This window comes from Ursus maritimus (genome assembly GCF_017311325.1).
Source record: "Ursus maritimus isolate PB19 chromosome X unlocalized genomic scaffold, ASM1731132v1 scaffold_X1, whole genome shotgun sequence".
Classification (NCBI taxonomy): Eukaryota; Metazoa; Chordata; class Mammalia; order Carnivora; family Ursidae; genus Ursus; species Ursus maritimus.
The window spans coordinates 66320429-66338606 of record NW_024423319.1 but is presented as its reverse complement, the minus strand read 5'-3'; the positions used below and the strand labels follow the sequence as shown (position 1 = coordinate 66338606).

The 18178-nt window shown below is 37.6% G+C and overlaps 1 long non-coding RNA gene across 1 annotated transcript in view; it reads left to right on the top strand.

Annotated features, from left to right (window-relative positions):
• LOC103674173 overlaps window positions 1-8132 on the top strand; it is a 44233-nt gene extending 36101 nt beyond the window's left edge. The window contains exon 5 of the long non-coding RNA XR_005834899.1: window positions 8073-8132. This is a non-coding gene — a long non-coding RNA (uncharacterized LOC103674173). The remainder of the gene's footprint in view (window positions 1-8072) is intronic.
• The last annotated feature ends 10046 nt before the right edge of the window (window positions 8133-18178 follow it).

Sequence of the window (18178 nt, the reverse complement as noted above, 5' to 3'; positions counted from 1 at the left end):
GGTCTATTCTTGAGAATGTTCCATGGGCATTAGAATAGAATGGGTATTCTTTGGTTCTGGGGTGTAGTGTTCTATATATATCTATGAGGTCCATCTCGTCTAGTATGGCATTCAAAGCTCTTGTTTCTTTGTTGATTTTCTGCTTAGGTGATCTGTCTATTGCTGATAGTGGAGTGTTGAGGTCCCCTACTATTAACGTATTATTGTCTATATGTCTCTTTATTCTGGTTAAGAGTTGGCTTGTGTATCTTGTTGCTCCCCTGTTTGGGGGCATATATATTTATAGTTGTCATATCCACTTGTTGAATATATCCTTTAAGAATAATACAGTGCCCTTCTGTATCTCTAACTATAGTCTTTAGTTTAAAATCCAATCTGTCTGGTATGAGAATTGCTACCCCAGCTTTCTTTCGAGGTCCATTGGCATGAAAGATGGTATTCCATCCCTTTACTTTCAGTCTGGATGTATCTTTAGGTTCAAAATGAGTCTCTTGTAGACAGCAAATGGATGGGTCATGTCTTTTTATCCAGTCTGCAACCCTGTGGTGTTAATGGGAGCATTTAGGCCATTTACATTGAGAGTGATTATTGAGAGATATGATTTTAATGATGCCATGTTGCCTATAAAGTCATTGTTTCTATAGATTGTGACTTTCTGTTCTGTATCACTCTTGGGGCCTTTTTACTTTTATAGAATCCCCCTTAATATCTCCTTTGGGGCTGGTTTTTTGCTTATGAAATTGGTCAGTGACTGGCGATTCTGGAAGGTCTTTGTCTCTCCATCAGTTCTGAATGACAGCCTTGCTGGATAAAGGATCCTTGGTTGCATGTTTTTCTCTGAAAGAGCTTTACAAATGCCCCTCCAACCCTTTCTCTCATTCCAGGTCTGTGTAGACAGGTCTGATGTAATTCTGATGCCTTTGCCTTGGTACATGAGAAATTTCTTTGCCCTGGCCGCTTTCAATACTGTATCCTTGGATCTAATATTTGCGAAGTGCACTATGACGTGATGTGGCGTAGGTTTGTAGTGGTTGAGCTTGAGAGGGGTCCTCTCTGCCTCTTGGACACGAATGCTTGTTTCCTTTGCTAGATTAGGGATGTTTTCAGCTACAATTTGTTCAAATATCTCTTCTAGACCTCTGTTTTTCTCCACCCCCTCGGGGATGCCAATGATTCTGACATTGGAACGTTTCATTGAGTCAGTAATCTCCCATAACCTGCGTTCTTGAGATTGGATTTTTTTGAGCCAAGTTTCTGTCTTAGCTTTCTCTTCTACTAACCCATCCTCCAACTCACTGATTGGTTCTTCTGCCTCATTTACCCTGGCCGTGAGGGCATCTAGTTTTGACTGCATTTGATTCATAGCATTTTTAATTTCTGCCAGATTCACTCTTATTTCTGCCCTTAGAGATTCTATATTCTCATTAATATTTTCCTTAATATTTTTTTCAAGTCTACACATCCTGTTGACCATTGTTACTCTGAACTCCATTTGTGACAATTTCGTTATATCCGTATCCATCAATTCTGTGCAGAGGCCACAGACTCATTGTCTTTTCCTTGCTGAGGGGGATTTCTCCTCTTGTCATTCTGATGAGGAGAGGTTGCGGGGTTGCCCAGAGCCCAAATTATTGACCAGGACCCAGGCAGTGTGCACTTGTTTTATAGGGACCTTAGGGATGTGGGCTTCTTGATTTTTCAGCCTGCCTTCTGGGGCAGGGGCCTGCCGCACCGAAACTCAGGCAACCCTGTTTGGGTAGAGTCTCCATGTTCCCTGCGAGGGGGGATGGGGTGGGCACACCGTGAGCCCGTATTTCTAGGCTTTTGTTCTCTGGCGGCTTTCCCTGGCAGTTTGCTCTGCCTCTTCTGAGAGTCAGAGCAGCAATAGCCGAATCTCAGCTTCTGTCTCAGAACAGAGGGATCGCAGACCGCTCTCCACTGGGGTCTTCTGGCCACTTTAACTCTGTTTCTGTTGGTGCTGCTCAACCCTGCAGCGTCCCGGGATGTGCGCCCCACAGCCTGTGTCCCAGCCCTCACTTCCAGGGCCGGCGGGTCTCTGTCCTTTGTGTTTCTAACACCGCCAGCCGCCAGCCGCTCCCATGCGCTCCGGAGCTCCATTTCAGTGTTACTCGCGCACTCTGGAGCTCCGGTTTTCAGACTGTTCGCACGCGTTCCCCGGCTTACGGTCTCAGTCTGCTCCTTCGCGGGTGCCGGTCTGCGCGAATCAGCCCGCTCCCCAGTGCAGGTGGCTACCATTTCCCGGCACCGGAATGCGGCGGCTCCCTCCCCCTTCCGTTTATCTTCTGGTATCTGTGCGCGGTTTCAGGGCTTCCCGCTTCGTACCTCAATACTCAGCGCTGGAGATGTTCATTCGTAGAGATCCAGATGTATGTTCCTGGGTCTCTGGCTGATTCCGTGGGTGTTCAGGATGGTCTGGTACCTATCCAGCTCGACTCAGCTGAAAAAGGGGACCTCTACTCCTCCGCCAGCTTAACTCCCAGTTGTGTTTTGAACACAGCTCAAAAGCAGAATGAAAAGTATTTTTGAATAGCTAAAAGAGGTACAACAGTGTCTGCACTAGAGCTCACACTGAATTCTTTTCAGTGAGTCTCTCACTTGGAACCCTTAATACATAATTCTAATAAATCTGGTTTCCATGACCATGACAGATTTAGAAAGTAGGAGAGGAGTGGTAGCATGATACATTGATCGTTACTACAAGTGCAGCCCATAGCCTGACTGCAGGTAAAGAGACAAATATATATAAAATTGAGTAGTCTGGGACAATTTAAGGTAGAGGGCGTCCAGAAAAGGTTAAGTTATAGTTACATCTTTTGTTAGGCAGAAATGTATGTTACACATTTTAGGATTCTCTTCTGAAGTTAAAAAAAAAAGTTTGCATATGGTGTAAACCCTCAGCTAATTGAGAAAACTCAGCTATTCAGAAGACACAGCTTTAGTAGTTCCTGGGAGGAGTGAGAAACCCTTATTGATTTGGAAATGAAGTGTGATGTTTTGTTTTTGTATCCCTTGTTTTCTACAAAACAGGTTAAATAATAGTGAAGTTATCATTGCTTAGATTGGTGCAGACATCAGTAGTACTGTTGGGAAAGGGCAATAAGCCATAATAGGGTAGTTGGCACCTTTAAGGGGATATAACACCTGAGGTGGTGGCCAACAGTATATTACAGTTGTCAGTGTGTGGGCTTTTCAAGGGAACTGCAAAATGGATGATATTTTCAGAATAGTACTTAGTTGTTTACTTTTACCTGTTTTGACATTTGCACTGATGGTGTCAAAGCAGCGGAAAATAAATCTGCTTCTGCCTGAGTACGAAGGTAGTGGTACCAAACTGTACCAGTGGTCATTGAATTCTTCACCATGCACTTGTACTAAAAAAATTTAAAAAGTCAATTTTTCTTAAAAAATGTTTTTGCGCAATAAACGTTACTAATTATATTAAATATAGACCCATGAGTACATGTCTTAATATTGTGTGATAAAAAGGGAAGTAAGCATGAATCACTTCTGCAAACTGAGTTATGGTGATTGCCTTGGAAAGTTACCTGTAACATCATAGAAACGTGCTACTCACTTTTTTTTACTTGTAACAGTTTACTTAGAAGAATAACAGAGAAACTATGGTTTTTCATATTTGGGTATTAGGCATATATTTTTTTCTAAGTAAATAAGTGAACTTATCCTTTCAAGGAAAACAACTGATAGTTATTTGTTGCACATTTAAAATTTTAGCTTTCAGGGGCTCCTGGGTGGCTCAGTCGGTTAAAGCGTCTGCCTTCGGCTCAGGTCATGGTCGAAGTGTCCTGCGATCGAGCCCCGCATCTGGCTCCCTGCTCAGCGGGGAGCCTGCTTCTCCATCTCCTGCCCCGCTGCTTGTATTCTCTCTCTCTCTCTCTCTGTCAGAGAAATAAAATCTTAAAAAAATAAATAAATAAAATTTTAGCTTTCAAACAAAATTTAGGAGTTTTATAGACTTAATGTCCATCTGTGTGAGCTTTATGGTTTCACCAATACTTAAATTAAGATTTTTCTGATGACATGAGAGATTTTAATGAATATGATTTTTAAAATACCATCTAATGAAATATCAAAATCTGTATGACTCAGTAAACTAATATTTTCCAAATGACCCTTGTAGGACGTTCCATAATCATGCATGGGTCAAATATTCATTGAAAGGGCAAGACAGACTAGTGGATTTTAAGGTTACAGAGTTATGTTATGTTTTTAGATTCCCGCGTTTCAGCTGATTTTTGAGAAGCTACCACTTGTTGAGTTTTGGTATAGTACCATTGAAGAATTTTCATAATTATCTGAAAGAATATTAATATACTTCTTTCTTTTTCAACTTCATATCCAGTAGGACTTTCTCCATATATTTCCACCCAAGCAAAAATTTCATAATAGCTTGAATGGAGAAGCAGATATGAGGCTCCAATGTCTTCTATTAAACCAAGCATTAAGGAGAATTACAAACATAGAAATATATGTAAGACAATACTATTCATCACTAGGGTTATTTGGTTTTGAAAGTACAGTCATTTTGCACAAAAATTCATTATGTTAAATTTATTATGCATGTGATGTATTAGGGTTAGGGTCAGGATTATAAGTAAATAGAACAACCATTTAAGTTAACTAATCAAGTTTATCATTAAATTGATTATTAATAGGTATTTTAAATATTTAAAAGGCTTTTTTTAGTTTACTTTCTCTTGTAGTAAATAAATCGACTAAAGCTCTTTGTTTTCTCAGTAGTTTTGAGAGTGTAAACTTTTCTAAAAGCTTTAACACCACTGGTCTAAAGTGCGTGTTTGAGGGTAGGGGGACATGGCAAATGTATGTTTGATCTGGCCTGGCGTTCAGAGGGATGGGACCTAAATTGGTAGGTAGAACATTTCATCTGGAAGCTTCTAGGTAGTCAGGTTACTCAGGCAGACAGAAACTAGCACATTGTCGTCCCCTGATGGTTGGTTTAGATTGGTGCAGGACCCAAACCAAAATATTGAGGTTCACGGCAAGACTCCTAACAGGCATGAAGGCTAGTCATACAGACTGAGAATAGGTTAGAGGCAAGCTCCGGTTTGGTGAAAGCATAGGTGATCAGGGCCCACGCCTGTCATACTACATATAGTGAAGTAGTTTCAGTCTTACCAATTGGTAGGGGGTGGAGCTCTGGAATTACTCCTCTAGTCAATTCCCAGCCCCAGAGACTCCAGCTGATTAAGTTGCAATTTTATACTAGGTGGTGACCTCGCTGTTTATTTAAGTAATGTTTGGAGTTGGGGAATATGCTGTTCCTTCATATTTAGAAGTCTCTGGATCCGCATCTTCTTGTGCTTCTTTTAGGTGATTCTAGACTTTATATAAAAATGCAGTTTATAAGTTAACTAAACAATAGTTTAATGTACCAGGGAACTAATGGCACATATTCAAGGTGTAGATGTACTTCTTTTGATTTAAATTTAAAAATAAAACATCTACCATATAGTAGAGTTGTATAGTTTTATAAGGTTGTTTAAAGAAAAACAGTTGTCTGATTTCCCCCACCCCTTAATTTTCCATTCTCAGAAGCAAACCAAATCATGCTGAAATTTCAATTTTTCTGTTAGTTAGATCTGTGTATCTAAATAATGTGCTAGTGTAGCTTTTTTTTTTTATTTTTAAGTTTTAGCCATTATCTATTGACTGCCCATCGTGGATGATAGTTAACTCTCCTTCATACACATACCCTTCTAACCCCCACCCTGAATTCAGCTATATTATGTACATACTCAACTGCTGGTCCCTCTCATTATCTTAATATATTTATATCACAATTTTTACTTTTTCACTGTGTAGTATCTAGNNNGCTTTTAAATATTTCTTTAGGTTTGCTGAAGTGTAATTTAAATAATGTAAAATTCACCCTCCTTAGTTTTACACTTCTGTTTTTTCACTAAGGACTTCACAGTATAACTATCACTGTAGTCAAGATATAAAATTCTTTCTAGCCTAAAAAATTTTTCTCCTGCTCCTTTGTAGTTAGCCCTTTCCCCTCATTCTCTAATAATTCCAGTACTGTTTGTTGAAAATCCTGTGTTTTTTCCCTTGAACTTTTTTTACATCAGTGCCACTAATTGACCATATATGTGTGGGTCTGTTTCTAGATATGCTGTTTTGTTCCACTGATCTCTTGTGTCTACCATTTTGCTAATACTGCATAGTAAGTTTTGAAATAAGTCTTGAAAACAGGTGGCGTGAGTGCTCCGATTGTAGTCGTGTCCCCCCCCTCCCCGCCCCACAACTGCTTTGGCTGTTCTAGTTTCTTGGTTTTCCCATAACTGCCCTAAATATCCCTGGTGCTCTGCCAATCTGTGCTTCTCTCTCTCTTAGCCTCAGGCAACCACTGATTACAGTCTTGATGGTTTTTTTCTTTTCCAGAATGTCAGATAGTTGGAATCATACATTATGTAGTCTTTTCAAATTGACTTCTTTCACTTAGTAATATGCATCTAAGGTTCCTGCTTGTCTTTTCATGGCTTGATAGCTCATTTCTTTTTAGTGCTGAATATTCCATTATCTCAGTATACCCATTTATTCATTCACTTATAGAGGGATGCTGTTATCTGTCTCTTTCCCTGGTTCTCTCTGGTAAACTTCTAACTGGTGTTTTTTAGCTTGTTGTTCTCATGTAGTTACCAGTCTCTATTTAATTGCTTACCACCAAAATTTCTATTGTTTTTGGGAGTACTCTTAGGATTGATTTTTCCCCCCCAGTGTATTCCAAATTAAGTCCGTTCCCTTGGGGATACCTTCTGCGCTCTCTTTTGTTACAACCTGTCTCTGCGTCTTGGCAAAACCTCTGCACTGCTGCTCTGGAGCTGAGAGGAGGGGAAATGGCATGTTTTTCTCAGTGTGACATCCCCAGTTAGGGAGCAGAGTTGTTTGGCTAGGGTAGTTGCCTCTAGTCTTCCTTAATGACTATTTCAGCTTCAGGTTAAGTTATTCCTTCGTGCTGTGTGTCAGAGAAGGTCTCTTTCCACATTAGTGTTCCTCTCATCGACAAAAATATCTTTAAAGAATCTATGAAAAGAAGTTGCTGAGATTTTGATTGGGATGGCATTGAATCTGTAGATGAATTGGGGAGGTTTGTAATCTTACTGAGTCTTCCAATTCATGGGCATAGTATTTCTCCCTATTTATCTAGATCTGTTTTGATGTATTTAATTAATATTTTGTTGTTTCCACATACAGTTCTTGCACCTATTTTGTTAGATTTATATGTAAGAACTTTATTTTTGGGGGTGCTATTGTAAATTTTAATTTTTTCATTTCAAATTCCAGTTATAGCCATATATAAGAATATGATTGACTTGTCTGTTGACTTTATATTCTGCTACCTTGCTAAACTCACTTTTTAATTCTAAGAGGGTTTGTTTTTTGTTTTTTTTTTTTGGTAGATTATTTGAGATTTTTTTTGGACAGACAGTAGTATTTCCTGCAAACTAATTTTTTCCTTTCTAATATGTGTGCCTTATAATAGTTTTTCTTGCTTTATTGAGCTGGTAGGCCTTCCAATACAGTGTGGAATGGGGTAGAGAGGGAGGGCATATTTTCCTTCTTTCCAATCTTTGTTAGCTATAAGTCTTTCATAGATGCCCTTTAGTAGGTTAAGCACTTTCCACTCTATTTTTAGTGTTCTGAGAGGTGTGTGTGTGTGTGTTGTTGTTGTTGTTTTTTAAGATTTATTTACTTATTTGAGAGAGAGAGCATGAACAGGAGGGTCAGAGCGGGATAGAGAGTAAGAATCTGAAGCGGACTGTGTGCTGAATGAGGAGCTGGCTCAGGGCTCAATCTCTTGACCCGGAGATCACGACCTATGCCGAAACCAAGAGTCAGGTGCTTAACCAGCTTCACCACCCAGGCACCCCAGTGTTCTGAGAGTTTTTATCATGAAAGTATGTTGAATTTTTCAGATGTCTTTTTCTGAATCTATTGATTGTATGGTCGTCTTCAAATTGTTGATATGGAATTTCATTGTTTTTTTGTTTTGTTTTGCTTTGTTTTAGAGAGAGAGAGAGGGGAGAGGAGCAGAGGGAGAGGAAGAGAGAGAAACTTAAGCAGGCTCCATGCCCCCAGCTCAGAGCCCAGGACCCTGAGATCATGACCTGAGCCGAAATCAAGAGTTGGAGGCTTGACTGACTGAGCCACCCAGGTACCCTGAATTTCATTGATTTTTCAATGTTGAACTAATCTTACATTTCTTAGATGAAATCCATGTGATTGTGATATATATTTTTTCATATTACTGCATTTTATTTACTAACATTCTGTGGCAATTTTTACATCTATGTTCATTAGAGATACTGATTTGCAATTTTCTTTTCTGGCAGTATTTCTCTCTGGATTTGTGAACAGGATAATACTGGCTTCATAAATGGGACATGTTCTTTCCTCTTCTTTTTAATGGAATTGATTGTGTAGAATTGGCATTATTTATTACTTGGTTGGTAGAATTTACCAGTGAAACTGTCTAAGCCTGAAGTTTTCATATTTTGCTAGTAACTTGCAGTCCAATTTATTTACTAGGTATAGGGAGGGCTATTCAAGTTTTCTTGAGTGAGCTTTGGTGATCTTTCAAATAATTGTTCCATTTCATCTAATTTATCAAATTCATGAGCATATAGTTGTTTGTAGTATTTCTTCATTTTCCTGTTAATGTCTTTGGCATCATTTGTGACACTGATTCTAAGCTTTATATGGAAAGGCAAACACTGTAACAAGTAATACAGTGTGGAAGAAGCACAAAGTTGAAGGACTCACACCATTTGGTTTTAAGACTTATTATAAAACTACAGTTACGAACATAACATGCCACTGGTAAAGGGACAGACATATAGATCAATAGAATAGAGAACTCAGACTCAACGCAGATTGCAAACTGGTCTTTGACAAAGGCAGAAAGAGTACTCGGTGAAAGGGTAGTCTTTTCAAATAGTGTTGGAACCAATTGTATGTTCACAGTTTAAAAATTGAACTTAGAGACTTTACACTTTATTTATTTATTTTTTTAAAGATTTTATTTATTTATTTGACAGAGACAGAGACAGCCAGCGAGAGAGGGAACACAAGCAGGGGGAGTGGGAGAGGAAGAAGCAGGCTCATAGCGGAGGAGCCTGGCGTGGGGCTCGATCCCATAACGCCGGGATCACGCCCTGAGCCAAAGGCAGACGCTTAACCGCTGTGCCACCCAGGCGCCCCGAGACTTTACACTTTAAACAAAAATTCTCTCAAAATGGATCACAGACCTTAAATATAAAATGGAAAACTGTAAGACTTCTAAAAGCAAATACAAAAGAATATGTGAACTTGGGTTTGGTGATGAGTTTTAGATCCAACGTCAAAAGTATAATTCATGAAAGAAGAAATTGATAACCAGGACTTTATTAAAATTAAAAATGTTTGCTCGGAAAAAACAGCGTCAAGAGAATGAAAAGGCAAACCACAGACTAGAAAAAAATTTTGCAAAACCCATATCTGATGAAGGACTTTAATATATAAAGAACTCTTTAACTTCAATAATAAGAAAACAACCCAGTTAGAAATTGGGCGAAAGATCTGAATATACACCTCACCAAAGAAGATAAAGAGATGGCCAATGAGCAAATGAAAAGATGCTCATTTGAAATTAGAGAAATTCAATTTAAAAAAATGAGAAATCCTCATACTCATATTAGAATGATTAAAATTTTTAAAAACCTGAAAATACCAATTGCTGGCTAGGATGTACAGTAATAGGAAACTCTCAATTCTAGTGGTTTTTTTTTAGTTCATTTTAAAATTGTTGCTCAAGAGATTATAATGTGCACAATACTTGTATCTTTTATGCAGTTCTCTTAAATTATTTTAGAAGAAAAGAGCAAATTTTATTTATTCTGTCATTTACATTTATCTATGTAATTAGCTTTTCTGAGCCTGTTTATTTCTTCATATGGGCTTCTTTTTTATTTCTTTATATGGATTTGAATTAAAGTCATTTCAGCTTGAAGGAATTTGTTTTTTTCTTCTAAGTCAGGTCGACTAACAGTGAATTCTCTTAGTCCTTTTTTGTCAGTCTTACTTTTTCCTCATTATTGAAAGATAGTTTTATGGATATAAGCTTCTTGCTTGTCGTTTTTTTGTTTTTTTGTTTTTTGTTTTCTTTTAGCGCTTTGTGTATACCAAGTGCTGCCTCTGATCCTCATTGTTTCTCATGAGAAATCACCGGTAAAGATTCTTTGGGTCACTTGTGTGTTTTTTTCTGTTGCTGCTTTTATAATTTTTTGCTGAAAACAACAAAATATTCATGAAATAAATCAAAGACGATCTAGATGAATAGGGATTAATACTACATCCCTGAATCAGAAGATTTGGTAAGATATCAGATCTTCTGAATTTCATCTGTAGATTCAATCGTTGTCTCAGTCAAAATCTCAGCAAGTTGTTTTTGTAGATATTGCTAGCTTATTCTAAAGTTTATATGAAAATGCAAAGAAACTAGAATAACCAAAACAGTTCTAAAAAAGGAAGAATAAAAAGTTTGAAAGGAGGGTTGCCTGGGTGGTTCAGTTGGTTAAGCGTCCGACTTCTGCTCAGGTCATGATCTCAGGGTCCTGGGATCGAGTTGCACATCCCGCACATCAGGTTCCCTGCTCAGCAGGGAGTCTGCATCTCCCTCTCCCTCTCTGTTCTCCCTCATTCTCTCAAATAAATAAATAAAATCTTAAAAAAAAGTTTGAAAGGGCACACTATACCTTATTTATAGACTTATGATAAAGATGGTAATCAGTAGTGTTTGGTATTGGTGAAAGGAGAAAGACAAAGATCAGTGAAACAGAGATAGAAATAGATTCACAGAAATCTAGTTAATTATTTTCAACACAGATGCAAAGATCAATGTTGAAAGGATAATCTCCTTAACAGAAGCTGCCAAAACAATTGAAGGACCACATGCCGAAAGAGTGTGAACACATACTTCACTCATTATACAAACTAATGAAAATGAATCATAGAGAAATTACATGACATCTAGAAGAAAACAGGAAAACCTCTACAGCTTTAGATCACTGAAGGCACAATACTAATGCCAATTGATAAATTTATTTCTTAAAAAAGTACGGGTAACTTTTTTTTTAAACGGAGTTTCTTTTTAGGGCAGTTTTAGGTTCACAGCAAAATCGAGAGGGTGTAGAGAAATTTCCCATATACTCCCTCCCCCCATGCATGCATCACCTCTCCCATTATCTACATCCTTCACCAGAGTGGTACATTTGTTAGAACTGATCGACCTACATTATTTACACATCACCATCTAAGGTCATTAGTTTACATTAGGACTCATAGTTTGAACAAATGTATAATGATATGTATCCATCACTGAAGTATCATCCTCTGTCCTTCATCTATTTTTCCCTTCCTCCAGCCCCCAACTAATGGCAACCATTGATCTTACTGCCTCCGTAGTTCTGTTTTTTGTTTTTTGGTTTTTTTTTAAGATTGTATTTATTTATTTGGCAGTGAGAGAGCACAAGCAGGGGGAACAGCAGGCAGAGGGAGAGGGAGAAACAGGCTCTTCGTGGAGCAGGGAGCCTAGTGCGGGACTCGATCCCAGGACCCCGGGATCATGACCTGAGCTGAAGGCAGATGCTTAACCGACTGAGCCACCCAGGCGCCCCCATAGTTCTGTTTTGAATGATTTTCCCCCTCTACTTTCTGCTTGCATCTTAGATGGGGTAATTGCTGTTGACCTGTGTTCAAGTTCCCTGATTCTTCATTTGTGTTGAGTCTACTTATAAGCTCCCTTAAAGGCAGGCATATTCATTTCTGTTAATGTGTTTTCAATATCTACCATTTTCATTTGATTCATTTTTATAGTTTTCAACTCTTCTGATATTACCTACATGATGTGGCCTATTATCTAGATTTTTAACATACGCTAGTTATTTTAAATTCTCCGTTAGTTTCTACATCTCATATCTGAATCTGGTTTTGAAGATTACATTTTCTTCATGCTATTTTTTTTGTCCCTTTGTTTTTATATACATATAATTTTGCTGGAAGACATATGTAAGACAGTAGATACTGAAGTATTTTTTTAAGTTTTTAAATTCCAGTTAACATACAGTGTTATATTAGTTTCAGGTGTTCAATATACTGATTCAGTGTTTCCCATACATCACATTCCCATGTGCTCATCACAAGTGCACTCCTGATCCCCATCACCAATTTGACCCTTCCCCCCTACCCACCTCCCCTTTGGTAACCATCAGTTTGTTCTCTATAATTAAGAATCTGTTTCTTGATTTGTCTCTCTTATTTTCCCCTTTGCTTGTTTTGTTTTTTAAATTCTGAGTGAAATCATATAGTTTGAGTGGATGACTGAAATCATACGGCTTTTGTCCTTCTCTGACTGACTTATTTCACATAGCATTATATGCTCTAGCTCCATATATGTTGTTGGAATAACAAGATTTCATTCATTTTATGGCTGAATAATATTCCATTGTATGCATATACCACCTCATCTTTATCCATTCGTCATCGATGGACACTTGGGCTGCTTCCATGTCTTGGCTGTTGTAAATAAAGCTGCTGTAACAATAGGGGTGCCTGTATCCCTTTGAATTCGTGTTTTTGTATTCTTGGGGGTAAATGCCCCCCAATCACTGGATCATAAGGTAGTTCTATTTTTAACTTTTTGAGGAAGCTCCATACTGTTTTCCAGAGTAGCTGTACCGGTTGGCATTCCCATCAACAGTGCACGAGTGTTCCTTTTTCTCCACATCTTCACCAACACCTGTTGTTCTGTGGTTGGTTTTAGCCATTCTGACAGGTGTGACATGATAGCTCATTGTACTTTTGCATTTCCTTGGTGATAAAAGATGATGAATATCTTTTCATGTGTCTGTTGGCCATTGTAGGTCTTTAAAAAATACCTGTTAATGTCTTTCTGCGTATTTTTTAGTTGGATTATTTGTTTTTTGGGTGTTGATTTGTATAAGTTCTTCATATATTTTGTATACTAAGCCCCTTTCAGATATGTCATTTGCAGATGTCTTCTTCCATTCTGTAGGTTGCCTTTCAGTCTTTTTTTTTTTTTTTTTTAAGATTTTATTTATTTATTTGACAGAGAGACAGCCAGTGAGAGAGGGAACACAGGCAGGGGGAGTGGGAGAGGAAGAAGCAGGCTCCCAGTGGAAGAGCCTGATGTGGGGCTTGATCCCAGGACTACTGAGATCACACCCCGAGCCGAAGGCAGACGCTTAACAATTGAGCCACCCAGGCACCCATGCCTTTTAGTTTTGTTGTTTCCTTCACTGTTCAGAGCTTTTTATTTCAATGTAGTCCCAATAGCTTATTTTTGCTTTTGTTTTCCCTTGCCTCAGGAAACCTCTCTAGAAAGAAATTGGTACAACCGATGTGTCAAAGAAGTTATTGCCTGTGTTCTGTTCTAGGACTTTATGGTGGCAGATCTCACATGTAGGTCTTTAATCTATTTTGAGTTTATTTTTGTATGTGGTATAAGTAAGTTGCCCAGTCTCATTTTTTGCATGTAGCTGTCCAGTTTTCCCAGTACCATTTGTTGAAAAGGCTGTCTTTTTCCCACTGGATATTCTTTCCTGCTTTGTCAAAAATTAATTGATGGTAAAATTGTGGGTTTATCTCTGGACTTGCTGTTCTCTTGATTTATGTGTCTATTTTTGTGCCAGTACCATACTGTTTTGATCACGACACGTTTGTAATATAACTTGAAGTCTGGAATTGTGATGCCTCTAGCTTTGCTTTGCTTCTTCAAGATTGCCTTGGCTATTTGGCGTCTTTTTTGGTTCTATGCAAATTTTAGGATTGTTCATTCTAGCTCTGTGAAACATGCTGCTGGTATTTTGATAGGGATTGCATTAAATGTGTAGACTGCTTTGGGTAGTATAGGCATTTTAATAATATCTGTTCTTCCAATCCATGAGAATGGAATGTTTTTCCATTTCCTTGTGTCATCTTCAGTTTCTTTCATCAGTGTTTTATAGTTTTCAGAGTATAGCTCTTTCACCTCTAGTTAGGTCTATTTGTAGGTGTCTTTTGGTTTTTGCTGCAGTTATAAATGGAATTGATTCTTTGATTTCTCTTTCTGCTGCTTTGTTATTGGTATATAGAAATGCAACAGATTCCTGCACATTAATTTCATATCCTGCAACTTTACTGAATTTGTTGATGAGTACTAGCAGGTTTTTGTTGTAGTCTTTTCAGTTTTCTGTATAGAGTCTATATCATGTCATCTGCAAATAGTGAAAGTTTTATTTCTTCCTTGCTGATTTGGATTTCCTTTATTTCTTTTTGTTGTCTAATTGCTGTGGCTAGGACTTACAGTGCTGTGTTGAATAAAAGTGGTGAGAGTGGAAAAAGCTCTCAGCTTTTCCCCCATTTAAGGATGATGTTAGCTGTTTTGTTTTGTTTGTTTTGGTTTGTTTTGTTTCATAGATGGCCCTTACTATGTTGAGTTATGTTGCCTCTAAACCTACTTTGTTGAGGGTTTTTATCAAGAATGGGTGCAGTGTTTTGTCAGATGCTTTTTCTGTATCTATTGAAAACATCATATGGTTCTTATTTCTTTCTCTTTGTGATGTATCTATCACATTGAATGATTTGTGAGTATAAACCACCCTTGCAACCCAGGAATAAATCAGTTGATCTTGGTCAATGATTTTTTTTTTAAATGTGTTCTTGAGGGGTGCCTGGGTGGCTCAGTCAGTTAAGTGTCTGCCTTCAACTTAGGTCATGATCCCTGGGTCTTGGGATCGAGTGCCGCATAGGGCTCTCTCTGCTCAGCAGTCTGCTTCTCCCTCTCCCTCTGCTGCTCCGTCTGCTTGTTTTCTCTCTCTCTGTCAAATAAATAAAATCTAAAAATAATTTTTAAAAATGTATTGTTGAATTTGGTTTGCTAGTATTTTGTTGAGGATTTTGCATCCATGTTCATCAGGGGTATGGGCCTATACTTCTTTTTTTTGTGGTGTCTTTGTCTGGTTTTGGTATCTGGGTAATGCTGGCCTCATAAGATCATTTTGGAAGTTTTCCTTCCTTTTGTAATTTTTGAAATAGTTTGAGAACAATAGATATTAACTCTTCCTTAAATGTTTTGTGGAATTCACCTGTGAAGCTGTCTCCTGGACTTTGTTTGTTGGGAGTTTTTAGATTATTGATTCAGTTTCTTTGCTGATTATCTGTTGGGTCTGTTCAAATTTTTTATTTCTTCCTGTTTCAGTTTTGGTAGTTCATATGTTTCTAGGAATTGATCTGTTTCTTCCAGGTTGTCCAGTTTGTTGGCCTATGGAGTCTCATAATATTCTTTTATGATTGTATTTCGGTGGTGTTGGTTGTGATTTCTTCTCTCTCATTTGCGATTTTATTTGAGTGTTTTCTCTTTTTTTTTTCTTGATAATTCTGGCTAGAGGTTTATTAGTTTTATTGATTTTTTTCCAAAGAACCAGCTCCTGGTTTCATTGATCTGTTCTGTTGTGTTTTTTTAAATCTATATCATTTATTTCTGCCCTAATTATTTCCTTCTTTCCTCTGGTTTTAGTTTTGTTGTTCTTTTTCTAGCTCCTTTAAGTGCAAGGTTAGGTTGTTTGAGATTTTTTCTGCTTCTTGAGGTAGGTCTGTATTGCTGTAATCTTCCCTCTTATAACCTCTTGCCACATTCCACAGGTTTTGGATTATTGTGTTTTAATTTGTTTCCATGTATTTTTTATTTCTTCTTTGATTTCCTGGTTGACCCATTTGTTGTTTAGTAGTACGTTATTTAACCTCCATGTATTGTGGTCTTTCCACATTTTTTCTTGTTGTTGATTTCTGTTTTCATAGCATTGTGGTCAGAAAATATGCATGGTATGATTTTGATCTTCTTGAATTTGTTGAGTTTTTTTTTTAATGCGCTAATATTTGATCTGTTCTGGAAAATGTTCCATGTGTACTTGAAAAGAATGTGTATTCTGCTGATTAGGATGGAATGTTCTGAATATATCTGTTAAATCTTTTTTTGGGGGGGTGCAAAAAGGTGATTTTAATAAAGCACGGGGACAGCACCTATGGACAGAAAGAGCTGCTGCCTAAATCTGTTAAATCTATCTGCTCCTATGTGTTATTCAAAGCCCTTGTTTCCTTGATGTTGTTTAGATATCTGTCTATTGATGTAAGTGAAATGTTAAAGTCCGCTACTATCATTATAGTTTTATAGATTATTTCCGTTATGTTTTTTATTAACTTCATTATGTATTTGGGTGCTCCTATGTTGGGTGCATAAATATTTACAATTGTTATATCTTATTGTTGTATTTTCCCCTTTATGATTATATAGTGTTCTTTGTCTCTTGTTACAGTCTTTTTTTAAAGTCTGTTTTGTCCAATATAAGTCTTGCTACTCTGGCTTTCATTGATGTCCATTTGCATGATAGTTGCTTCTCCATCCTCTCACTTTCGATCTGTGGGTGTCTTTATGTCTAAAATGAGTCTCTTGTAGGCAGCGTATAGATGGGTTTTGTTTTTTTATCCATTCTGTCATCCTATGTCTTTTATCCATTTACATTCAGAGTAATTATTGATAAATATTTATTGCCATTTTTATTACTTGTTCTGTGGTTGTTTCTGAACATTTTCTCTGATGCTTTTTTTGTCTTTCATGTTTTGCTGATTTTCTTTAGTGATACATTTGGATACATTTTTCTTTATTCTTTGTATATGTTAGTGGTTTTAGATATATCATGACCAGTAGGTTTGTATACCTTCTGCCAATAGTAGTCTATATTAAGTTTATGGTCATTTAAATATGAACCCATTCTTTACTCCTCTCCTCCCCATGTTTTAGGTATGTGTTATTATTTTCATATCCCTTTTTATTGGTTGGTTCCTTGACTGATTTTTTTTACAGAAATGTTCATTATTACTACTTTTATATTGCTTACTTTGTACTGTCCTTTTTCATCTTTCCTTTCCATCAAGGAGTCCTGTTTAATATTTCTTGCAGGGCTGGTTCATTGGTCATGAATTCCTTTAGTTTTTGTTTGTCTACGAAACTCTGTGTCTCCCTCTGTTGTGTATGATAACCTTGCTGGAAAGAATGTTCTTGGCTGTATATTTTTCCCATTCAGCACTTTGAATATATCATGGCACTCCCTTCTGGTTTGCAGGTTTCTGTTGAAAATCTATGGGTTTTCCCTTGTAACTTAATGACTTCTTTTGTCTTGATGCATTAAAATTTTTTTATCTCTGTATTTTGCAAATTTAATTATGTTTTGTTAGATATTATATGTCTTGGTGTGGGTCTGTTTTTGTTGATTTTGATGGGTGTTCTGTGTGCCTCCTGGATCTCCGATATCTGTTCCCTTCCAGATTAGGGAAGTTTTCAACTATTATTTCTTCATATAAATTTTCTGTCCCCTTTTCTCTCTCTTCCTTTTGTGGTACTCTTATAATACGAACACTATTACATTTAATGGAGTCACTGAGTTCCATAAGTTCTCATTTTGCATAACTTTTTTTCTTTTGTTCACCTTATTTTCCATTTCTCTGTCTTCCAGATCACTAATTCATTCCTCTGCTGCTTCCATCCTGCTGTTCATTCCAACAAAGATGTTTCTCATTTCATATCAAGCCCTTTATCTCTGCTGTGTTATTCCTTATCTCTCCTAAGTGTCTCATTCTTGTCTTCCACTCTTTTCTCAATCCTGTGAATATTGCTTTAAGTTGTCTGTCATTTTACTTATATCTGTTTTGCTTAGATATCTGGTTGTGGTCTTGTCCAGTTCTTTCCTTTGGGATAAATTTCTCTGTCTCCTCGTTTTGTCTGCTTTTCTCTGTTTCTGTGTGTTAAGGAAATCAGCTGTGTCTTCTGCTCTTGAAAGTAGTGACTTTATGAAGAAGAGGTCCTGGAGTGTCCTGCAGTGCAGTGTTCCCTGTTCCTAAGAGCCTGGCACTTCAGGAGAGTATCCTATGTGTGTTACATAAGCCCTGTTATTGTGTCTGAGTCATTTTTCCTTTTAGTGCAGTTGTTTGCACTAACTCTATGTCTGCCTGTTGTGGGCTGTAATTGCTCTTTGTGATGTTAGTGGGACCCAGGCAGGCCAGCTTTGAGAGGGCATGCCCACCA